We start from the raw sequence: 13,171 nt of genomic DNA, 5'->3' as shown, positions 1-13,171 counted from the left end.
GTTATAACATATATAGATAGAAGATATATATCTATATAATATATAGATGTCCATAGTCATATGTGGACCATAGTTATGTCCATAGTCCATATAGACTCAGTTTTCAATTCTTTTGATTCTATACCCAGAGATTAAATTCCTAGGTCATATGGTAATTCTGTTTAATTTTTTGAGAAACTGCCATCGTGTTTTCTACAGCCAATTGCACCATCTTACATGCGCACCAATAATGCACAGGGTTCCAATTTCTCCACATCCTTATTTTCTGGGATTTTTTTTTAGTCAATTTTTTTTTTTTTGAAACAGAGTCTTGCTCTGTCGCCCAGGCTGGAGTGCAGTGGCGCGGTCTTGGCTCACTGCAAGCTCCGCCTCCCGGGTTCACGCCATTCTCTGGCCTCAGCCTCCCGAGTAGCTGGGACTACAGGCACCCGCCACCATGCCCAGCTAATTTTTTTTGTATTTTTAGTAGAGACGGGGTTTCACCGTGGTCTCGATCTCCTGACCTTGTGATCTGCCCGCCTCGGCCTCCCAAAGTGCTAGGATTACAGGCGTGAGCCACCGCGCCCGTCCTTTTTAGTCAATTTTTATAATAGCCAACCTAACAGGTGTGAAGGGGTATCTCCTTGTGGTTATGATTTCTATTTCCCTAACAATTAGTGGTGTTGAACATCTTTTCATGTGCTATTGGCCATTTACATATCTTCTTTGGAGATGCTTCTATCCAAAGTCTTTACCCATTTTCTAACCAGGTTGTTTGTTTTTGTTGTTGATTTGTTGGCTTTCTTTATATATCCTGAATATTAACCCTTTATCAGATATATATGATTTACAAATATTTTCTCCTATTCTGTGGGTTGCCCTTTCATTCTGTTGTGTCCTTTAATGCATATAAAGTTTTAATTTTAATGTTGCCCCATTTATCTATTTTCTCTTTTGTTCCCTGTGTTCTTGGAGTCACACCCGAGAAATCATTGCCAAATCTAATATCATAAAGCTTTTATCCATCAGATGGGTTTTTTACATTCGTTTTAAAAATATGGTACTAAAATATCATTTATCTTGACTAGTCAGTTCTTTACCTTAAGTTTTTCTCCTCAGGCAAATATGCCTCACCCTAGTACAGGCTCTGAATTTCAGGGACACATATGGAATAAACCAAGTCATTCATTTGCAGTGAAGGGAGCTTTTCAACCTACAGGCCAAATTGCTTCCATGTGTACATTGCAAACCCAAGTGGGAAATTTCTGAAATATATTCACTGCATCTGATCTTGATGTACTACCGTGTTGGGCTTATCCAACACTTTTTACAGATGAACCTCTACAGGGCAAAAGGGAGGTGATTATTTCACTAGAGAATACACTCAAAAATATACACTGGAGTGAGAATAAAGGGGCACTGAGAAAAATGTCACCAAAATTGATTTGACATTCTAAGGTGGATGGCTTAATTATTTTTATTCATTTGATATTTATTTGTATGGAGTTCTACAGATTTTCAGCAACTGGTTTTAACAACCATCGTAGATGTGTATAAGTTTGGCAATATCATGATCTCACTTTTACATATGAAGAACTTGAAGGTCAGAAAACTTGTCTATTTATTCAGATTTCCGTGGCATTTAAGAGGTAGAACATGGATTTGAGCCTATAAGCTTTAACTCGATGCCAGGGGTTCTTTAAGTGTGGTTCCTGGACCAGCAGCATCAACATCACCTGAGACATGCAAATTCTCAGGCCCCTTTGCTGACCTACTGACTCAAACACATGGGGACAGTCCAGTAGTCTGTGTATTAACAAGCCTCCTAGGGGATTGCTGCATGTCATGTGTGGAAACCACCATTCTACACAATGATGTGTGTATAGGCACTGAACTAGACTCAAGTCCACAGTGTCTACTGTCAGTGAGTTTATAAGCTAGTAGTTAAAGTACATACATGTGCAAATGTTTCAGGCAGACAGTGAAACTGATGTAAGAGTAATACTAATGGAGAATTTTCTGATTCAAAGGAGGGATAAATACCACTCTGGTTTGAGAATCAGGAAAGGCTGCAGAAGAAGGATGGTTAAAATTTGGATATTTGGAGATAAAGTATGACATCGCCAGCCAGAGGGACCATATGAATAAATGCAGAGAGGAGGGAATGGTGATGTCACAGGGCATGCAGAGCACATTGGTTTGGCTTCACTGAGCAGAGAGCAGATGTCAGAAAGCTTTGGATATCAGAATAAGAAGAATCCATTTTGTTCAATTGTCAATGAGAAGCCAGGGCATATTTTTGAGGAGGGGAGAGCTATGATCAAGGCTATAACTTAAGGACATTATTCTCAGAATTATATTGAATGAATTGCATTGAGAGGAAGCAGGGGATAGAAGAGATCAGTTAAATGATAATGGCAAAAATCTGGACAAAAGCTGAGAAGACCATAGATTGGGATTGAACTGGTGGGAACAGGTATTTGAGATCTGTAATGTGCAGGACTTGGGATGCAAAGAATAGAGAAGGATTCATAAGATATTTAAATTAGAAGCTTCTGTGACTAAGGAGTGTGAGTCATGCCATCAGCAAAGATAGAGGACCAGTTTTAGAGGGAAGAAGAGTTGAGCCTTGAACACAATCAACTTGAGATTCTGATAGGCGTCTTTGATGAAGATGTCCAGCAGGGCATAAGAATGAAAAGATGGAGATAGGCAGAGTAATCTTTCCTGAAAATATATTTGAGATCTTCTCTGTAGAAGGGTGCTCATTCCCAAGAAGAGGGTGTGTACGCCATTCCTCTGGGGAGCACTCAGGAGTAAGGAAAGAGGTGTGGGGGATAGAAGAGCCTGTCTTGAAGACTAGCATGAAAATAAAAGGCTGAGAGATCCAAGTGGGAATAAAAGGCTGAGAGATCCAATGAGGGAAAGAGAATGAGTATAAGGAGAGGAGAAGCCAGCACACAACTTTAAGAGTTCAACCCTTTGTCAGATGAGTAGGTTGCGAAAATTTTCTCCCATTTTGTAGGTTGCGTGTTCACTCTGATGGTAGTTTCTTTTGCTGTGCAGAAGCTCTTTAGTTTAATTAGATCCCATTTGTCAATTTTGGCTTTTGTTGCCATTGCTTTTGGTGTTTTAGACGTGAAGTCCTTGCCCATGCCTATGTCCTGAAAGGGCTAATATCCAGAATCTACAATGAACTCAAACAAATTTACAAGAAAAAAACAAACAACCCCATCAAAAAGTGAGCAAAGGACATGAACAGACACTTCTCAAAAGAAGACATTTATGCAGCCAAAAAACACATGAAAAAATGCTCACCATCACTGGCCATCAGAGAAATGCAAATCAAAACCACAATGAGATACCATCTCACGCCAGTCAGAATGGCAATCATTAAAAAGTCAGGAAACAACAGGTGCTGGAGAGGATGTGGAGAAATAGGAACACTTTTACACTGTTGGTGGGACTGTAAACTAGTTCAACTATTGTGGAAGTCAGTGTGGCGATTCCTCAGGGATCTAGAACTAGAAATTCCATTTGACCCAGCCATCCCATTACTGGTTATATACCCAAAGGACTATAAACCATGCTGCTATAAAGACACATGCACACATATGTTTATTGTGGCACTATTCACAATAGCAAAGACTTGGAACCAACCCAAATGTCCAACAATGATAGACTGGATTAAGAAAATGTGGCACATATACACCATGGAATACTATGCAGCCATAAAAAATGATGAGTTCATGTCCTTTGTAGGGACATGGATGAAATTGGAAATCATCATTCTCAGTAAACTATCGCAAGAACAAAAAACCAAACACTGCATATTCTCACTCACAGGTGGGAATTGAACAGTGAGAACACATGGACACAGGAAGGGGAACATCACACTCTGGGGACTGTTGTGGGGTGGGAGGAGGGGGGAGGGATAGCTTTAGGAGATATACCTAATGCTAAATGACGAGTTAATAGGTGCAGCACACCAACATGGCACATGTATACATATGTAACTGACCTGCACATTGTGCACATGTACCCTAAACCTTAAAGTGTAATACTAATGAAATAAAATTTTAAAAAAAAGAGATGAAGAGGCAAGTGAGTGGTTAGAAGTGCGTGCAGAGGCATACTACATTACTTTGAGAAGTTCTGTGGTAATGGAAAGGAGAGAGAGAAATTAGTAACTTCAGTGGGTGGTTGAGTACAGAGAAGAGCTATTGGTTTCATTTTGTTTTGTTTTGTTTTATTTGTAAGGATAAAGGAGAATTTGAGCCTTTTTGTAGGCTTAAGGGGGTGATGAAAGATGAGAAATGACAGATGGGGCAAGTTACCAGGAGGGATACAGTTGAGAGTCCAAGGGAAGGATTATTCTTAAGAATGGAGAAAAATATATCTCTGAAGCCAAAAGGAAAGAAGGAAGAAAGAGTTCAGTTTCCAAAAAAAATTTGGAGATGAAGAGGAGGAGAATTAAGGGAGCTTGTTCGGGTGGACTTTTCTGTGCAGTAAGAGAAAAAGGTGATCATTAGAGAAGGTGATAAGGGATTGAGTATTAGAAGATCAGAAAAAATGTTCGGAAGAGGTGAGGTGGAAAATGTGATGGAAACTCAATGGAAAAGATGAGCAGTAAAACTAGGGCCTAGATAAGGCAGAAAACATTATTGTATAGTGGAATTAATCAGATAAATTTCATGATTATTTCTGGCAATATTATGTGATTTTGAAGCAGGGACTAAAGAAAGTGAGAGAGTGGGACTTCCCCAGGCCAGGCGAAGGGTAAGGCAGATGGAGGGAAAAGAAAAAAAAGAAAACCATCAAAGATGTCAAAATAAAGAGACTTGTAGAAAAAGCGTGCTTGAAGTGATGAATTCTGAAATCTAGTCTACATCTTCTTGGAGACAGTGGAACGACGACTAGAGAGAGGTAGAGGGATTAAAGGTAATTGGGAAGGAAGATGGAAGACTCAAGAGAATTAAAGAATGGAAGATGTGGGAGGGTAGGAAGTTCTAATCAGAGCCAGAAATTTTGCAATTTGATGTCCACAGAGGTCAGTTCTATGTGGTAACTAGTTCACATTACTACCAGTGCCTACAGGAAGTCGAAATGCAGTCATTAGTTAAAACTGAAGCAACAACAAAAAAGTGAAGCTAATTTGGAAAAGATCTTCAACAGAAATATAAAAATCAGGAAAGGCAATAAACAGAGGGAATGAAGTTGGAGGTGACCTAGAAAATGAGAGATGACAAGTTAGGAAAGAGAAAATGTGGGATAAGCAGATGATGTAGACTCCAAAGAGGAATAATTGAGAATGGCAGTGGAATGATGCTCTGGCAGGAACAAGTTCTCACTTCTACCTCTTGACCTGTGAGATGGGTGAGTAGGAAGGATTATCTACACTGGAAAGGTGGAAACACCTTCAAAAAAGATTTAAGTTTTGTTTAGAATTAGGAAAGAGTGGGTAGATTTGAAGAAGGGCGGATCCGAATGAATTGGGCCACATTAGCAGTTCTAAGACCTTTGCGGGCAGGGACCACATTGCCTTGGTTTTTTTCTTTACCTTTCCACTTTGTAGAAATATGCCTGGAACATGAGGGTGGTAACATAAAAATGCTGAATTAATTAGTCAATCAATGAATACACTTAAAAATGTTCAGGCAATGAGGTAATAAGAATGGGGAAAGGGATACCTATTCTTAGTTTGTACTTGGTTTTAAAGAAAAAGATTGAAGGAAACAAAGTTTACGAGTAGGTTCAAGACACTGTATAAACAGAAGAGTAAATCTTAGTTTTTTTTTCAGAGTACACCTTCCAGTATTGGACAGATCACTGATAGCCACTTCAGGGCAATGAGAGAACAGGCCAAGCGGCAGCTCTCAGGAGACAGCTGATGAGGTCTCTGTAGCTACTGTGTTAGAGAACAGTCCATACAGTGGAGAGGGGAGAGAAGATGGGCTCTCCCTCCATCAGATTGTCTCTCTTTCTTCCTCATATTTCTCGTTCTTGTTCTCAGGCTTTACAACTCAAGAAGCTAATGCTATTGATTTAATAAGGCTGGCCCATCTTTTTAAAATGTAGCAGCTGTATTAAGCTATCTAATTACCATGAAATTCCCCTGTGTTAAATGGCCAATTAAATGATTTTTTATTAAATTTACAGAGCTATGCAACCATCCCCCAAATCCATTTTTAGAACATTTTCATCATCCCAAAAAGGTCCTCCCTGGATCTTTTAAATGATAAAGTTAATGTAAAGATAATAGTTGCATTTGTTGAGTGCTTACTGTAGTCTGAGCTCTATCTTAAGCAGTTTGTATGTACCAACTTTGTATGCTCACAATGACCCATGAGATAGGCACTATTGTCTCCCCATTTTACAGAGAGAAAAAGTGAGACATTGGTCACATACATAGTAAGAGGTGGAGTCAGGATTTGAACTCAGCACACTGGCTCCAAAGCTGCTGCTTTTAGCTACCATGTTGTATTGCTTTTAATATATACTGGACATTTGAGAAACAAGACAAAAATCATCATGAGAATCTATATCTTTCTCTGTTTCCTTTTATATCATCAATATGGAGTGAGAAATATAGCTTGAATGCAAAAATATCCATATATTTACATATATTTCCCTTAAGCAGCTGATTCTGGAAATATTGAAAAATTATGAATAATTTTATACAGAACAGAATGAAGTTGCAGTCTTGGCAGTTATCTGGTTAACAAATTAGATAACTGAGACAAAAAGAATTCTATTTGTTGGTTTGAAATATCTGGTAAGGCCGGACAGCCATCCACATTCATCAAATTAACAGGATAATTGCCAAGTGTCTACTCTCCTTTGTTCTGTATCAACATAGCCTGAAACACAAATGGGATTTTCATCCAAATGATATAAATTTAGTTACTTGCAAACATTCCTGGTCACTAACCTAGAAAGACTATTGGGGATATTTGGAAATGTTCCCAGAAATTCAGTTTGAGTATGGAACAGCACAAGAAGTATAACTGTGGCATTGCCTCTTTATGAAATCAACTACTGACATTTTAATCCATGTAAAATCCTGTATCTACTTACAGATATTTCTGGAAAGGTATCATGTCAAATGAGCAGAGCATTAAATAGGCATATCATTTTCTGTAACCCTTCCCTAATGTTAATTTAAGAAAAATCCAATTAATACTCAGTATGGTAGGGACTACAAGTAGGATTTTAGGCTACAGGCTCTATTTTTAGCAGTAGCATTTTTCGGAGGTAGACACAGGCAGCACTGGCTGAAAAGAATCCTCTTAGCATTAATTGTGTCACAAAAAATACTTTAAAAAATTAAAAACCACAAGCATAGCTCCTTTTCTGTATGACACTACAGTGGTGGATACATGTCATTGTACATTTGTTGGAATCCATAAAATGAACAATACCAACAGGGAACCCTAATTAATGTAAACTACAGACTGTGGGTGATAATGATGTATCAGTGTAGCTTCATGAGCTGTAACAAATGGACCACCGTGTTTATAGTGGGGGAGGTAGTGTGTGTGGAGATAGGAGATGTATGAGAACTCTGTACATTTTGTTCAGTTTTGCTGTGTACCTAAAGCTGCTCTTAAAGTGTAGGTTTTTTAAAAAACTAACCAGTATGCTATTTTAAAAATGAAACCTATTAATGCATCATTTTCCATCTGGGAATGTGTTTCAATACTTAAAACATTAGATACCTTATGTTGTCTAAGATGGTCTAAGACCACTCTGCGTGCATATTCCTTGCAAAGGTGGGTCCCAGAAGCATACGAAGAGTCTGTCATTTCAAGGTTTGGAAAGAAACCAAATGAACTCCTCCCAGATGTCTGCCTTGTGCAGATTTTTTTCCTCTCAACATTTCTAATTTGCTGATATTGTCTTCTAATTCCGTGCAGACTGAAGTGGCTCTAGACTCCCGTTTCTCAGGGTTATTAACCTGGGAGATCATGTACTTTGTGAATTTCCTGGGACCATCTAAGATCCCAGGCAGATCCCCTTGGGCTTTCCACTCTTTCCTGAGACTCCTCCCCCATGCCTACCCTGTTGAGAAAATAAAACTCATAATGTTATTAACCCATTAAATTGCATTTGGGATGCAAATACAGACATACTCATATTTTATTGCACCTCACCTTCTTGTACTTCACAGGTGTTGTGTTTTTTACACATTGACAGTTTGTGGCTACCCCACATTAAGCAAGAGTCTTTTAGCACCATTTTCTAACAACACCATGTGCTCACTCTGGTCTCTGTGTCACATTTCAGTAATTCTCACATTTCAAACTTTTTATTACTATTACATCTGTCATGGTAATCTGTGATTAGTGGTCTTTGATGTTATTAATGTAATTGTTTTGCGGTGTCATGAACTGCACCTATATAAGACAATGAACTTAATTGATAAATGTGTGTGTTCTGACCACTGCACTGACTGGCCACTCTCCTATTTTTCCCCCTGTCCTCAGACCTCCCTATTTTCTGAGTCATAACAAAATTAAAATGGGTCAATTAATAGCCCTACAATGGCCTCCAAGTGTTAAACTGAAAGGAAGAGTCTCACATCTCTCACTTTAAATTAAAAAGTAGAAATCATTAAGCTTATAAAGAAGGCATGTAGCAAGCCAAGCTAGGCCTCTTGTGCCAAACAGCCAGGTTGTGAATGCAAAGGAAAAATCCTTAAAGGAAATTAAAAGTGCTACTGCTGTGAACACACCAATAATAAGAAAGTGAAACAGTCTTATTGATGATGTAGAGAAAGTTTTGGTGATCTGGATAGAAGATCAAAGCAGATCAAAGATTATGTAATTACATAATTACATAATAAGGGAATAGGCATTCCCTTAAACCAAGGCCTAATCCAGAGTAAGGCCTTACCTCTCTTCAATTCTATAAAGGTTGAGATAAGTGAGGAAGCTGCAAAACAAAAGTTGGAAGCTAGCAGAAGTTGGTTCATGAGTATTAAAGAAAAACATAGTCATTTTCATAACATAAAAGTATAAGTTGAAACAGCAAGTGCTGACGTAGAAGCTGCAGTAAGTTATTCAGAAGAACTAGCTAAGATCACTGATGAAAGTGGCTACACTAAACAACAGATTTTCAGTATAGACAAAACTAACTCCTATTGGAAGAAGATGCCATCTCAGACTGTGAGAGCTAGAGAGGAGAAGTTGATGCCTGGCTTCAAAGGACAGGCTGACTCCATTGTTAGGGGTTAATGCAGCTGGTGATTTGCAGTTGAAGCCAGTGTTCATTTACCATTCTGAAAATCTAGAGCCCTTAAGAACTATGCTCAGTCTACTCTAGCTGGATGACAGTACATCATTTTACAGCATGGTTTGCTGAATATTTTAAGCCCACTATTGAGACCTACTGCTTAGAAAATGAGATTCCTTTCCAACCACTACTAACAAGGCACCTAGTCACCCAAAGGCTCTGGTGGAAACGTACAAGGAGATGAATGTTGTTTTCATGCCTGCTAGCATAACATCCATTCTGCAACCCATGGATTGAGGAGTAAAATTTTGACTTCCAAGTCTTATTATTTCAGAAATACATTTTGTAAGATTATAGCTGCCATAAATAATGATTCCTTTGATGGACCTGGGAAAGGTAAAGTAAAAACCTTCTGGAGATGATTTTACCATTCTAGTTGCCATTAAGAATATTCATGATGATTCATGGAAGGTGGTTGAAATGTCCACATTAACAGGAGTTTGAAGGGCATTGATTCCAACTCTCATGGATGACTTTGAGGGATTCAAGACTTCCATAGAAGCAGCAACTGTAGATGTGGTAGAAATAGCAAGATAACCAAAATTAGAAGTAGAGCCTAAACATGCGACTGAATTGCTGCAATCTTATGATAAAATTTTAATAGATGAGGAGTCTTCGTATGGATAGGCAAAGAGAGTGGTTTCTTCAGATAGAATCACCATTGGTGAAAATGCTGTGAACATTGTTGAAATAACAACAAAATATTTAGAATATTACATAAACTTAGTTGATAGAGCAGCAGTAGAATTTGAGATAATTGGCTCCAATTTTGACATTCTACTGTAGGTAGCATGCTATCAAACAGCATCACATGCTGCAGAGAAATCTTTCATGAAAGAGTCAGTAGATGTGGCAAACTTCATTCTTTTTTTTTTTTATTAGACAGAGTCTCACTCTGTCTCCAGGCTAGAGTGCAGTGGCGCAATCCCGGCTCACTGCAACCTCCGCGTCCCAGGTTCAAGCGATTCTCCTGCCTCAGCCTCCTGAGAAGCTGGGACTACAGGCACACGCCATCACGCCCGGCTAATTTTTGTATTTTTAGTAGAGATGGAGTTTCACCATGTTGGCCAGAATGGTCTCGATCTCTTGACCTTGGGATCCACCCGCCTCGGCCACCCAAAGTGCTGGGATTACAGGATTGAGCCACTGCGCCTGGCCTATTGTCTTATTTTAAGAAATTGCCACACCTACCCCAACCTTCAGCAGCCTCCACACCTGATCAGTCAGCAGTCATCAACAGTAAGGCAAGACCCTCCACCAGCAAAAAGATTATGACTTGCTGAAGGCTCAGGTGATTATTAGCATTTCTTAGCAATCAAATATGTTTTAATTAAGGCATGCACATTTTTAGACATAATTCTATCGCACACTTAATAGAGTGTAGTATAGTGTAAACATAACTTGTATGTGGACGGAGAAACTAAAAAGTTTGTGTGATTTGCTTTACTTTGATATTTGCTTTATTGTGATGGTCTACAACAAAACCCACAATATTTCCTAGATACACCTGTATACTTCCTAAAAAGTATGAAATACATTCCAGATTGAGGACTTAATTAGTTTACTTGCTTTTCTAGAAAAGAACCTGGTCATAGACTCCCCTTTGTTAGAAAAATTGAAGCAATGACTTCATATTGCTCTAAAGTAGTGTCAATCTCCCTTCTCTGTGTGTGTGTGTGTGTGTGTGTGTGTGTGTGTATATATCACACACATATACATACATATACACACTTATTATCTATATACACACATATATACATATACACTTCTATGTAAGTATATATAATATATATCTGTAAAATCTATATATAGGTAAACATAAATTATAATGTGTGTATATATATATAACTTTATATACATATATTTATATCTGAACAATTTATAATTCCTGCCTGCTATCTAGTAAGACTACTTAAAAAATAATGCATACTGTGAATTACATGTAACTACTTTGTGTACCTATGAAGAATTACCCTTTTTACACAGATAACATCTTGTGGGGATACTCACTTGTCCTAAGAACTGCATGGAACATAGTAGTGAAATTTCAATTCCATTTATAAAATTAATAGCGCCATCTACTCAGAATACTAATGATTTTAATGAAGATGCAGCATCTTGCAAACAAATAATTAGTTTTTCGCATGAAAGGATAAATAGAATCCTAATTAACAAATCGGTAATTTTTCTTAGAGCTTTTAGGTTTTAATCATAACAAGTGGCAGTTTTTATGTGTAGTTTGAAGAATTTATTTTGTTATTCTATAGTCACCGAGAGTAATTATAACTCCAAAGTTTGTGTAATACAGTGTATGTTTATTTTGAGTTAACAGAGTTGTAAGCCTGAGACAATCAAGGCTCTTTGATTCTTCTTTTGAACACCACACCCAAACACCTGGAATAGTGCTAAAGGCCCTAGAAGAGTTGGGTAATTATAGCACATTGTACAAATTACCTAGTCCATATCTAAGTGATTCTTTAAAATATATATAGACTTATTGCCTGATTTAAAATTTGAGCTGTCTTTATTCCTAAGTGAAACATCTCATTGTTGACCTCATCTCTCAACTCACACTTTGTCATAAAAATGACCAAAACCACAAACTCAACCCATGCCATAGACAAGGGTTTCTCAACAGCAGCACTGTTGACATGAGGCTGGATCATTCTTTTCTACAGGGTCTGGGCAGTGTAGGGTGTATGGGAGCATCCCTGGCCTCTATCCACTAGATGCCAGAAGCATCCCTCAGTCATAACCATCAAAAATACCTCCAGACATTGTCAAATGTTAAATGCCCTCCCCAGGCTGGAGTAAAATCACTCCCATTTGAAAACCACTTCCAGGCGATGCACAGTGGCTCACACTTGTAATTACAGCACTTTGGGAGGGCAAGGCAGGTGTTTCACCTGAGGTCAGGAGTTCGAGACCAGCCTGGTCAACATGGTGAAACCCCTTCCCTACTAAAAACACAAAACTTAGCCAGGCATAGTGGTGCATGCCTGTCATCTCGGCTACTCAAGAGGTTGAGGCAGGAGAATTGCTTGAACCTGGGAGGCAGAGGTTGCAGTGAGCTGAGATCGCGCCACTACACTCCAGCCTGGGTGACAGAGCGAGACTCCATCTCAAAAAAAAAAAGAAAACCACTTCTGTAGAAAATGTGACTTGCACTGTGTATCCATCATGATATTTAGTATTATTAAATAAGAGTGAGCAAAGCTATGGCCAAGCAATTGAAAAAACAAAACCAAAACAAAACTTTGAATCCACAAAGAACCAAGGAAATGCTAATAACCTTCTAAATAATGGAATTACTTATACTATATGGTTAATGCAGTCGGCAGTACAGAAACCCTTCATAAAGTCAGGCTCACACCTTAAGGAATATTGGACTAAAAATCAGTTTTCAGTGGCTGCTACTGGATAAAATATAAAAAGGAGTTTTATGGAGAAAATAGCAGATGCGTGGAGCCTCTGAGGCTTTACTCAGAATGCATATTCACAAGCCCTTTTCTTTTCAGTCATCTGATAGTGTGAAAATGCACTCTTTTTTAAAAGTACTGTTTATAACCTACATAAAAGTTGGAAAGTACATATTTTGAGAAACCACATTAGCTTTTGGAACCACTAATACAAATGGATTGTTACAAATGCAGGTTCATTGCCCGAAAATAGAATATAATGGGATCCTGTAAAATATGAATTTTAAATATTAGATGTGGGATATTTCCTGTAGTGTGTCTAAAGAGATTTGTTGCCTGCATTATATAGAATGGGGACTAGGTTCTATATCACTTTCTGAGGAAAGTCTTATTAGCACTGAAGAAAAGGCAACATTGTTCTGCTTTTAAAGTAAAAATCTAAAATAAATTTTAGATAATTCAATCTTGTTCTAATGTTT

The 13,171-nt window shown here is 38.2% G+C and overlaps 1 protein-coding gene across 2 annotated transcripts in view; it reads left to right on the top strand.

Moving 5' to 3' along the window:
• TOX (thymocyte selection associated high mobility group box) overlaps positions 1 to 13,171 on the top strand; it is a 319,032-nt gene that overhangs the window by 133,605 nt on the left and 172,256 nt on the right. The window lies entirely within an intron of this gene.

Source organism: Pongo abelii, chromosome 7 (genome assembly GCF_028885655.2).
Source record: "Pongo abelii isolate AG06213 chromosome 7, NHGRI_mPonAbe1-v2.0_pri, whole genome shotgun sequence".
NCBI classification, from domain to species: domain Eukaryota; kingdom Metazoa; phylum Chordata; class Mammalia; order Primates; family Hominidae; genus Pongo; species Pongo abelii.
Note: the sequence above shows the minus strand (reverse complement) of the source record. Positions and strands in the feature narration are given on the sequence as shown.